The 12,647-nt window shown below is 43.2% G+C and overlaps 1 protein-coding gene across 1 annotated transcript in view; it reads right to left on the bottom strand.

Moving 5' to 3' along the window:
• LOC119655644 (protein sine oculis) overlaps positions 1–12,291 on the bottom strand; it is a 115,870-nt gene extending 103,579 nt beyond the window's left edge. The window contains 1 exon segment of the mRNA XM_038061623.1: positions 11,388–12,291. The gene's annotated coding sequence lies outside the window, so the exon portion shown is untranslated.
• Between the last annotated feature and the right edge of the window lie 356 nt (positions 12,292–12,647).

The raw sequence follows: 12,647 nt of genomic DNA, 5'->3' as shown, positions 1-12,647 counted from the left end.
AGAAGCCCGATCTATTATGGAAGGCATGATATACATATAACGAGGTAGTACACATCGTATGACATGCTTTGCATGGTGCTCAGAGGTGGCGGTGAGGAAGACGGGGCGGCAACCCTGTCTGCCAAACCAAAACCAAGTGGCCGAGGAGAACCTCCATAGTGGTGGCACCGGGAGACGCTGTACTCACTTTGGCTTGCGGGCCATCATGCAGTAGGCGAATGCTCCAAAGGCCTAATCAGGGTGATCAGACCCGAGTCTGCACGGGGACTCTTCTGAAGGGGCAAATTGGTCACGAAACCTCACCACTGGTACCATGGGAACCGAGATAGCCCCTGGACTCTCATACTTAGGGTGAACTCCCGTTGTATGTGCTCGGTTATTTGCGGTTGGCCCCCTAATGGGAATTTCATGGGGGTTGTTGATTATGCTCAAGCGAGAAGAGATCTTCGGGCCTCGGCGTGGTGTTGCGTTTCAACATGGGTGCCGCACTCCTTAGTTCGGTAGAGATTTAGGTAGGTCTTGCATCCACCAGTATGAATGCTAAGCCATGCATTTGGTAGAGACTGGTACCGTTGTTGCTTGTTTCAGCGGGGCTCTAATTGTGGTCACAAAATTAATCCGTGTCTTAAGAAGGACTAACATCCTTTGTACTGAAACTATTTTGTGAGGCTATCTAATCGTAAACCACTCTGATTAGCAAGCAAAAGGATATATTTATAAAATGCATCTTTCATTTTCCTAAAATTCGTTACAATTTTACTAAGATACCCAACTGGTCTTTTTCACTCTCTGCTGCCGTTAACTTTCACTTGGGTCTTGGGTTTTGTACTCAGTTAACATCAATATCTTTGTATGGATTCTCCAATAGGGGCGTCCAGGATCCGCATATGACCTCCATCTTAAGGGATAAATTCTAGTAAAACTAATGGACATCCTAGGTTCAATTGAGGCTTCCTCAACGTGGCATCCAGGGCTTTGAAACCACCTTGGTCGAGAACATGATGACAATCGAGTCAAGAAAGCATCTTTGCAGCGATCATTCAGAATCGTCAGCAGCTAAGTGCACCAGAATTTTTAAATAGGATGACATGTCAACGTCACAGATACTCGGATTTCGAAATTGGGGTATGCGATCGATTGACCAATATGATTGGAGGAAGGTCATCCTGAAGGCCAATGCCTTTAGAGCCTCGACTACGACAACGAACCATCGAAGTAACATTTGCGGAAAGTGTTACTATACTTTTTTAATATAAAATAAAGTGCAACTGAAAGCCATGGTTTACTCTCGGGAGCTTATGGCGAAACTCTTTCTTCTTTGCTTATTAAGCCGATAGAAGGCAAGACCTGTGCGAAAATCCTCAGCGAAATCCGATATAGGATCAAGTTCGAAGATAGTGGAGAAAAAGTGTCTTCCATTCGGAAAACGAAGGTTGGTGGACCTCTCGTCGAATTAGGTCCGAGGACAACAGACAGAACCCACGTGCTCTCTGGAAATCCGAAACCTGGACCGTCTGCCGGAAAAGAAGAGGCCATCAAATGTGAATGTCCCGAGGTAGCGAATGTCCGAATTGGTATCACTTCTGCGAACTCCCGGGGCGAAAAACTCGCTGTGATGGAAGTTGCGGAGCAATGCCCGAAGAAGCTTCTTAACAGCGAGAAAATCAGAATTGGTTGGGTGATCTGTAGGATACGAATCCGGGCCATCCGAACCAAATGTTACATGTATTTGGATTATGGGCATATGTCTGCAACTTGCCAGGGCTCTGACAGGAGAGCAACATGCCACAAATGTAGTCAGACAGGCAATGAGCCCGAGACGTACAAACTACCTTCATCTAGATCGAGCAAGCGGCTATCGGCGCGAGATCTTGGGCTGCACATCAATGAAGGCAAGACAAAATATATGGTGGCAACGTCAGCACCAAAAACTAACCGCACTGATCAAACGGGAAGAATAAAGATAAAGGACTACAACTTTGAGATCGTTAATAATATTTCCTATCTAGGGTCGAGAATCACAACCGATAATAGCTACGATGATAAAATCCGCGCACAGTTGCTGTCAGCCGACAGACCCTATTTCAGCTTATAAAAACTGTTCCGCTCGAAATATCTCACCATAGGATCAAAGCTCTTACTGTTCAAGACAATGATCTTGCCAATCCTCATGTACTCCTCGGAAACTTGGGTTCTTAGCAAGAAAAATTGCGAACTCTTGGCCGCGTTCGAGGGAAGAATCCTCCGATGAATTTTTGGTCCCCTACATGAGGATGGACGATTCCGTAGCCTACATAACGACGAAATCTATGAGCGACACCATGACCGTCACGTTGTGGATAAAATTACGGTGGGCGGGTCACTTAATCCGTATGGTTGAAGATGATCCAACCCGGAAAGTCTATAAGGGCAATATCTATGGTAGAAAAAGAAGACGAGGCAGACCCTGCCTGAGATGGAATGATGGCGTAGGTCAAGACGCCAGACAGCTTTTCGAGATATCGAATTGGTGGACCTCGGGGCAAAACCAAGATGTCTGGAGTTCCTTATTAAGGCAGGCCTAGACCGGATACCGGTTGTTGCGCCGTTGATGATGATGATGCTTGAAGTATAGTGTCACACCTAAGTCCCATGCAGTTAGTATTAAGTCAGGTTTAAGTTTGCCCTCTAATCTTACCAGATCAATAGAGGAAACTTTAATTAGGCTTAGTGTAAACAAGCTACATCAAAATTGACATCTGCCATCTGCAATAGAAAACTGTACAAAATCTGCATTTGTCAAAACTCAACAGAATTATGCATGTGAGAAGGAACGGTGAGGAAGAAGCTTAATTTGTTGATTGGAAACTCACCGCGCAATAAACACGAAAAACCACCGCTTAGTATTATCCTCAATCAGATTATTAATGTCATTTATTATGTTTGTTTCAGCAAGGAAGAAGTGGATCTACTAAACAAGGGATGAAACTACGCCCTAAAGACAGACCTGCCAGTTGAACACATTGTAGTAGTTGCGGAAGGAACTATAGAAGTCATGGGCAACGAACCAAAGGAGGAAATCAGGCACAAAATATCAAAAGCAATTCTATACTATAGAAGGAATCTAATATCGTTAGAAAGCTACAGAAGAAGTCGGTATGCCATATAAAAGCAGACAAAAGTAATGCTACTGTAATTATGAATAAACAACATTATGACCATCTAGTGATGGGAAAATCGATCGGAGGTAATTACTTCGAATTAGAAGTAAGGAATGATCCATTACCAGCATCATTAAAACGAGTAGAAAAGGCCCTAAAGTTGTTTATAACCCAGTAAAGTTCCGGATGCTAAACTCTTCTTTACCCAGAATCCGATGCCAACCCGATGAGGGAAATCTTTACGGACTCGAACTCCCCTACATACAACATTGGCAAGTGGCTGGTCAAGGAATGCCAAAAATTGGGTGCTGCCAATGGAAAACAATCGGTCAAAAATTCGAAGGAAGTAATTGAAACATTGGGGGTAGCAGGCGCTTTAGCTTTATGACCAACTACGTCGATAAAAAAATCACTAGTGAAATTTGAAGAGTGGTTACTACGTTTTTGGAAAAAGGCTGACGTCTTTCTTCCCATTCAGGGCAAAATATTTTAAGACAACTTCGGACGTAAAGATGGACAATCCTCTCTCCACTCCCAAGTGAATTCTTTACGGCATCATTGTAGGAACAAATGGAGCAGAATGGATCACTGTCGAATGAATGATTGAAGTACGTGGATGACATATTGGCCGTTATCCCAGAAGCAAGCGTCAACAATACAGTGACTAACATCAGCACACTACACCCAAAAATAACCTTCACTAATGAGATTGATAACAACCAGTTACCTTCCTTGGATATACTAATCACACAGTCATCTTTCCTTTTCCACTTCGTCCCATAGTTAGTCCAAAGATCAAACGTCATCTTTTCAAACCTGTCACGGCTTATACAACGCACATTAAAAAGGTTCGATATACAACTGATAGGATCAAGTAGATCATGAAATGGAAAAGTTTGTATTGGTTTATTCTGAATTGGTTTGGAAAGTTCACACTAAACCTATAGAGGGTTTTAAGCTAAAAAGTATTTTAATTAATAATTATTAAATGGCACATTTTCTGGGACAAGGGGTGGTAATTGGGGGATGAAAATAATAAATAAGAAAGTAATAAATAATAAACAATATAAATTAAATAATAAAATAAATTATTTAAATGTTTTTTTTGTGCGGTCAAAATATATATATATATATACTTGGCGTACCAGGTTTATCCTCACCTGAGTTGCAAACGCAGAGCTGCATGCGACCAGGCGCGTGTCATTGGTTGCGGATAATGACATGACCCACCGGGTCAGCTACGAATATCGCAAGTTAATCTTGTAAATACGTAGCCACGGACAAGCAGACCGTTTCCCTTTGTGTTCGTCCTCCCTTACCGATTCTTCCCATTCCGGGGAAGTAAACCTCCTTAACAAATCCGTAATCCGGGGTGAAGGGATCGACGCACCTATCGGATGAATTGCAGTGACGTTACACTGTATTTCAGCGGCTCCCCTCCAAATACCTTCCTTACTTTTGGAGGTAACCATGGGACATTGCAACATTGGAGCTCTGTTGCAGGGTTGACTGCCTCCCCAACACTCGTGGAAACAAAATTGGGGAAAATATTTCAAATCCTTTTGATGGGACCCCAGGGACACGAAGACAGTACCCACCACGGTTAAGGGTCGTTCAACAACACCAGAGCGGCTCTTCGCCGTTAAATGTTTTGGCGGTTATGCCGTCAACCACCAGGGACGGGAGACCTAGTCGTCGTATAGTTTGGACGAACCAACTTAACGAATTTATCGTCCGCGCCTAATACGGTGTCACGGATTTGGAACGGAATCCATCAGGGTACAGACATCGACTCCATGACACGTTCATAGCCCGCTTCCCGGAACTAAGTCATGTTCCGGAGTCAATCAATAGTGGGGTGATAGTGAATAGTGATAGTGAAAAATAATCGAGTTGCCTTACCAACTAGGCAACAAATATTCCAAGAGGTTTCACTTGAGCTCGGTCTGGAGTCACTAACTTACCGGACTGAACAAAGAAGTAATACGGATACTCCACTTAGAAGGCACTCCATGAACCCCGTAATCAGGAGAAGCTTAGTGACTGGGGATGTCGACACAATTTATAATGAGGCTTTGACCGCATTCCAGGTCGGATTCACAGAGTATGCTGAGATTCTCCCAGACGCTAGGCCAAAGATCCCAAAACTGAAGTTTACTTCGGCAACCACTAACATCATTGCTGCCGTTGACAGAATTTAGGTTGATCGTTTGGCTAGCGAGATTACTGCTACAGAGGTTCACAGCCTGATCTACGTAGCAGCTACCACGGTTATTCGTCTTCATAATCAACATCTTAGAGCGAATAACAGAGGTATGGGCAGAAGGACTTTACCGTTCTGGGTGTTTCGACTCAACAACAGGGGCGAAAAGTTGAGAAAGGAGATTGGTCGTATGATGCAAGCACTCCTTGGAAATCCATAACCAAGAGTGCACAGATGCGTTGCGAACATCATTGGAAACTACCATCTGTCCAATGATATGCCAATCGAAGAAATACTCGAGGTGCTGAAGCAGAAACTTGCGGTATGCTCCAATCACATCCGTAGGTATCAGAAAAGCGTTCAGCGAAGGACAGACAACACCTTGTTCTTCCAGAATCAATGGGGATTCTACAAAAATCTCACCAACTCAGGTAGGGAAAGTAACCTCGATCTGGATCAGGCAGAAAACTTCTGGAGAAGTGTTTGGAGCGAATCCAGCCGTTGCAATTTAGAAGCAGCGTGGCTCCTACACCTTATGCATTCATGCGAAGCCCTCCCCGAAATAACCATGTCTGACGCAACTGAAGTCGACATTGAAGCAGCCCTTGACAAGGCAGGTAACTGGAAGGCACCAGGAGTTGACAAAAATCACAACTTCTGGCTGAAGCGGTTCAAGAGCACTCACAAGATATTGGCAAATCAATTTAATCCGATGGTTGCCGATCCTGATTTAGTTCCACCATTTTTCATCAAGGGGATAACTTTCTTCATCCCCAAGGAACAGGGTGCCTCTTGCCCTTCAAAATGTCGACCAATTACTTGTCTTCCTACCATCTACAAGGTCTTCACTTCAGTTCTGTGCGCGAACATCTCAAAACATCTTGATGTTCATAAATTGATAGCTGAGGAGCAAAAAGGATGCGCAAAAGGCCCCCGAGGCTGCAAAGAACAGCTTTTAATCGATACGGTAGCTGTAAAGCAGGCTGTCCACCAGAAACGAAATATTTCGACAGCCTACATCGATTGTAAATCAGTCTTTAACTCCATATCACATTCGTGGTTACTACAAGTGTTACGCTTGTATAAAATCAACCCGAATGTCGTTCTTCTTCTGAGAACAGTAATGAAGAATTGGAGCACGAAGCTATCGGAGATACCAATCAGGCGTGGCATTTTCCAAGGCGACTCTCTAAACCCACTGTGCTTTTGTTTGGCTTTGAATCCGCTATCCCATCTTTTGCATGAAAGCAAACACGGGTTCCAAGTCAAGCATGGCATTTTGGCGAAATGTACATTAAGCCATTTAATGTACATTGACGACATCCAATTGTATCCCAAAGACGAGAACCAACTTCGCTCCTTGTTGGGCATCACCATCCAGTTCAGCAGGGATATCGGCATGCAGCTGGGTTTGGAAAAATGTCGCATAAAAACAGTTGTTCGGGGAAAACACACCAACAACGAAGGATACAGCCAAAATAGCATTCGAATTGAGGGTATGGATTTGGACGACGTGTACAAATACCTCGGTATATTACAAGCAACAACACCTCCTGTGGCAATAATCAAATCTAAGTTGCTGGGGGAATTTGAACGACGTCTGGATCTTGGCCTTAAAACTGAGCTGTACGGGAAAAATAAAATCATGGCAATCAACACCTTCGCCATTCCCGTCCTTCTATACACTTTCGGTGTGATACAGTGGAGTAATACCGATTTAGAATCTGTCAATAGACGGGTAAGGGTAGTTCTTGCAAACAACAACATGCACAATAGAGCTGCCGAAAAATTGAGGATCACTCTCCCACGTCATCAGGGAGGAAGGGGGGTACTTGATTTAAAAACGTTGCACTACAATGAAGTGCATTCTCTTCGAGAGTTTTTCTTTGAGAAACAATCCTCTAGCCAAATACACCAGGCTACCGTCTTGGCAGATAATAAATTATCTCCTTTGAACTTGCAAAGCACAGAATGGGATCCCATGTCGAATGTTACTTCAGTCCAACAGAAGATCGAAATGTGGAAAGAGAAACCCATTCACGGAGGTCATACAAAAAATTTGTTGTTGTCAGGCATTGACATCGAAGCCTCCAACAAATGGTTGACTAATGGTGTACTGTTCTATGAGACCGAAGCATTCCTAACTTCAAATCAGGATGCTTGGCTCCCAACAAAAAATTATAAACGGTACATTCTTCACGACTCCTCAATCACCAACTCCAGTTGTAGGTTATGCAACTTTGAAGAGGAGACCATCCAGCACATAACATCTGCGTGCAGGATGTTGAGCGGTACCGAGTACACCAATCGTCATAACTCCGTCTGCAAGATTCTCCATCAAAACCTTGCGTTGAAGTATAACTTAGTGGTAACCTACCATCCTTACTATAAGTATACTCCGCAGAGAATCTTGGAAAATGATCGGGTCAAACTACTGTGGGACCACACTATTGCCACCGACCACATTGTTAATCATAACAGACCCGATCTAGTTGTAGTCGTGCCGTTGGACCGGAACACGGCCCCTTGGCAGGAGATATGAAGCAGACTTGGAGACTACAAAAGATCGAAGTAGTCCCAGTAGTAATTTCAGCGACGGGATTAGTCCGGCAGAACTTACATAAAGCGCTGAAAACGCTCGATCTTAGGACTGGACTATACATGGAGAAAAGCGGTTATCCTTGCAACCTGTGCTATAGTCCGAAGAGTCCTATCCGATAACAATCTGACCTAATGGGTTTCAGTCTTGATCCGCACTGTCTTCGATATAAGATCCATGTCTCTGTAGTGTAGAACCTCCGCGTCATTGGCTGAAGTGTTTGCGACAATCGGGATGTAGTAATACATTTTCGCATGGTCGCACACACTTTGCGTTAAAACGCATCATCGCTGTGATGCGGGCCTTTGGATGTTGCCTTCAGTCCATCCTTAGGTTGGTCGCCCCTCGGTCCGGTTGGGCGGGAAGAGGGTCAGTGGGCTTTATTAACAATATATATATAATATATATATATATTTGTATCAATTTGTTCAATATTTTTGAAATAAGTTTACCTTAATATGTATAGGGGGTTCTTTTTACTTAAAACAAAAAGGGTATGTTGACTATATATAACTTTGGAAATAGAAGCTAACACGAATTTTATACTGAATTTGTACGCAAATTCATGATGACCAGACGATTTTGGAGGTCACACCCAATTTGCACCTTCAGTGACTAAATTATTACTGTTAAGCATAAAAGGACAGGGGTATGCACTTTTGTTGAAAAATTGTTAATTGCTCGCTTTTACTCTTTGCATTTTTGTTATTTTATCAATTAAGTCTTGGAAGGAGCCGAAACGCGTTTCAGCGAACCGCAAACGATGGCGTGCACTTGTGATATTCCACTAAGGAGTAAATGGCAACCATATAGTACAGCAGCGGTAAAATTTTTCTATTGCGAATTTTTTTTCTTTTGCGAATTGCTGCTTCTGAAGTATTTTTTCGATAAGAAGTGTTATCTAACGGCCTTTTTAAGGTGTTATTTGTAAAACATAGTGTGGAGGAGTGAGCAAGCAGGCGTCCGGTCGTCAATATCACTGCAGTGCCTTGGTGATGGATTACTTGGCCACCATTGCATCTAATGCTACAAGTAGTCTGAAGAACGAGGCGTTTAAAAGGAGTACATCGCTCCCGAGAGCATCTGCTCCAAGAGTGCGGAAGGATGCTTCACAGACAGGGCATTCGTCAGCTTATAGTGGGATGAATACACCTGCTCGGGAGATCTCACAGGAACCAGTGCCTGATAAATTTAGAAGAAGCTCGACGACCCTGCGATCTCATTCGAAGTCAATGTCGTTGAAGGGTGGGAATCAGGGAAGCTCCCGAGAAGTCAATATATGCGGAAGAGCACAGGGAAGCACCAAACAGAAAAACTTTTCAGAACTGTGTCTAATATTGCCACTTATATTGATGTCAAACTGTTTACTTCTACAATACACTTAAGGGTGGTTTTCGGGTAAATTTCTAAAATATAGCAATATGCTATTATTAACTTCATTTGACCAGATATCGTAAAATGATGTATTTTTAGGCGGACATTTTAAAGAGATGCACCTCTGTGATTTTTTTCCATATTTCCTTATGGGATAGGTTTGGTCCCCGAACCATCTAACTACATCTATAGCTTGGGTCTCGAGGAATCACCAGTCTTCGCCTGCCCAATATTGAAAAGATCAAAAAGAGACCGTAAAACAGAGCTAAATACCCGTTTAACGGCGGAAAGTTTGGTAAACTGGATGGTTGAATCAAATACAGCATAGGACGCGGTAGTTGCAACGGTGAAACGAATCCCCCAGCAGCTAAATGAAGCAAAAGCACACCGCAGGCAACTGCTATAATTAACGCCACGCAAAGCGGCAGCAGCTTATTTAGAGGTACAGTGAAGAACTGAACAGCCTCGCGATCAGAAGATCAGAAGAGTTGTCCGCGGGGAGATTATGGAGAAAATAGGGGAGGTTCTAGGGGTTTTAGGTCAGATCCGATCCGGAACTGATGGTCCTTGAAGATAGCGGATCAGCCGTTCCCAAAAAGTAGATTTGATGCCGGGACTGAAGAAGCCTTTAGAAGTAGCGGCGCAAGTACGCGCTGAAAAGCAGAAGATTGTGATACAAAGCAAAGACAAAGAAGACATTCGCGAGGCTCTAGAAAAACAATTCAGACCCCCTGTTTGCCCGACTCCACAATTGGACGACTCAGCAAGGCATATGGGGGCACGCAAACGTCAACTATAATATAAGCTTACCGGCCGAAGCAGCGTTAAAACTGTTCGCGGCTGGTAAAGTAAAAATAGGTTGGTTCAAGGGATGCTTTTGATGCCTCGAATTTGGCCATGCAGTGGCGAAATGCACCGGTGATTGCGAAAGGTCAAAAAGTTACAGAAAATTTGGAGGATGTTGACCCAAATCAATCTCAACCATTGCGAGGCAGCGCAAACCTACTCTCACAAAAAATCTATGAGAAGTAAGTCAAAATGGCCATAATCAGGGAGCCTTATCGCAACAATAAGAGTGGTGCCTGAGCTTCAAATGTAACCGGCAAGGCGGCAGTAGCGGTATGTGGAATTAATCAAGCCATCCAAGAAGTAATGGAGTTTCCAGAAGTTGGATTCTGCTGTTAAATGTAGTAATTTTGAACGAAACTTTGCAATAAAAAGATCATTTACTGAAGCGATTTAAATTTTCAATAAAATACTAGAATGACCGAATGTAATGGAAAGTAATGAAGTTATAGCTTCAAGGAATTTACGACAGAAAGCTTTAATCTCGAATACCTGTTTTTTACATCCTTCTTCCAGAAATAGTACACGCTTTATTATCAAAAAAAATACCCTCTCCCTCCCTTAAGTTTACGTTCAGCAATGTAATTGACAGCATGCGGGGCTCACAGTTCCAATCTTTCTACTAAATTTCATGTGAGTAGGTGTTACTGTTTCTCTTTGCAGAGCAATCCTGCCAGATAATTCTTGCCTTTTGATTAGCACGAAGAGCGACTATGAACACTTTCGGGAAAATATACAAAATAAACACTTTAAATGGGATACAACCGGCTTCAACCATTTCGGGGAAGACCCAAAATGCTCATTAGAATCTCCGTACAAAAACCCTAACATGCAGAAAATACCAAATATCAAAAAAGCATTATCAGGAGAGCAAACTACGTATGCATGCACCAGTTCCAAACGTATGTGCATGTGTATGTTGAATACGCATGTGTATTCCGATGATGGAAATTTGATATGTTTTTTCAAATAAAACAAGAAGCAAGTTAACATTAACAACGACGTCGTCGTCGTTATTGTCGACTACATCAAGGAAAACGTAGAAAATGTAGCAGCAGCAGTGCAAGGGATGGAAAACTGAAGGTTACAGTTTGTTGTCTTTACGCTTATCGTTGAATATACGCTCGTATCCGTTCTATAGACTAACTCCTATATGTCTACACGAATGTATAGTTCTCCGCAGCCCAACTTATATCTAGAATGTACAAAAAGTGATAGTTCATACCATTGCCATGCGAAGCAGACAGCGTTACTTCGCCACACGTTGCCGAGTGAACTTTTCATCCAGCCATACACATATCGAAAATCAATAGAGGGCGTAATTCGATATTGTTTACAGTTGCAGACCACAAAAGTCGACTTGGATGTTGCGGACTGTCGTGTATTATATCCCCAAAAACTAAGCAAAGGTTCTGTGTAACGTTCGTCTCCGTGGCGCGACTGGGCGAGGGGGCCGTGAACCTTTTTCACTTTTCGGTATTTAGTTTGGATTCGTCGGGAATCACTCCTGGCTCCTTAAGCCTATTTATTGCACTCAACTATGATCGCATTCAAAAATATTTTTCGTATTCCTCTCCTTCGCTTGCAAACTTTCACAACAATTTTGATAATTTACACTTAGAATATTATGAACAGCAAAATTTCGAAGTATCACAAAAATTATTCACTTGCAAACAATAATCGGCGGAATTTATTCATAAAAAACACAATTTCCCTTATTTATAAACAAATCGAAATATCAAACAAATTTTCGTCATAATCATCCAAAAAGGATTATTTTGAGCGCAACCGTTACAGTCTCAATGACGTCAAGTCAGATTTGGCATGCGAAAAAACTTTTGGGAAAACGCACGCGGCGCCAGATTAACACAGGCACGCTACAGAACGACGCGGACACCACTTCTCGCTCAGACACTGCACGACCAACTGATGAAACTGTATCCGACCAGGAATAGAATTTCATCAGCGACATGCAAACCGCGTTGCTGCTATTACCGCTGCCAGTGGCACCGAAGACCAGAATCCATGGCACTGTTGCTGTCCGTCCCTCGGCCCCGCCTCGCCCCTGCACGGGCGAACCTTGCCCAGACCAGGCCGATCACACTGCACGCAGAAGCGAGACGGAGGCAGTGCGTCACAGATGATGGTGGAACCCCCGCGCCAAGTACGTGCGCATGTGAGGCAGTTCAACTTATTTTTAGACAAACTTGAGTTCGCTCCCCGTGCGAAATAGTCAAGAACGCAGCACCCGAGGAGCGCCACTACCGCCTCTGTATTATCGACATTCTTACACCCAACAATGCTAATTTGCAGATCCATTTAAAGCTACAAATCTATTGTTCTCTGCCGAAATATTCCATGCAAATTACAGAAAAGATTCAAAAGAAAACTCGCCTCACGCCATTATTTTTAGCCGCCTCCTGGCCGCGGCGAGTCAATAAACCTTTGTTTTCCTCGCAACGAACAAGGATGGACGGACGGTGAA

Source organism: Hermetia illucens, chromosome 4 (genome assembly GCF_905115235.1).
Source record: "Hermetia illucens chromosome 4, iHerIll2.2.curated.20191125, whole genome shotgun sequence".
In the NCBI taxonomy this organism is placed as follows: Eukaryota; Metazoa; Arthropoda; class Insecta; order Diptera; family Stratiomyidae; genus Hermetia; species Hermetia illucens.
This window is presented reverse-complemented; position numbering and strand designations above follow the sequence as displayed.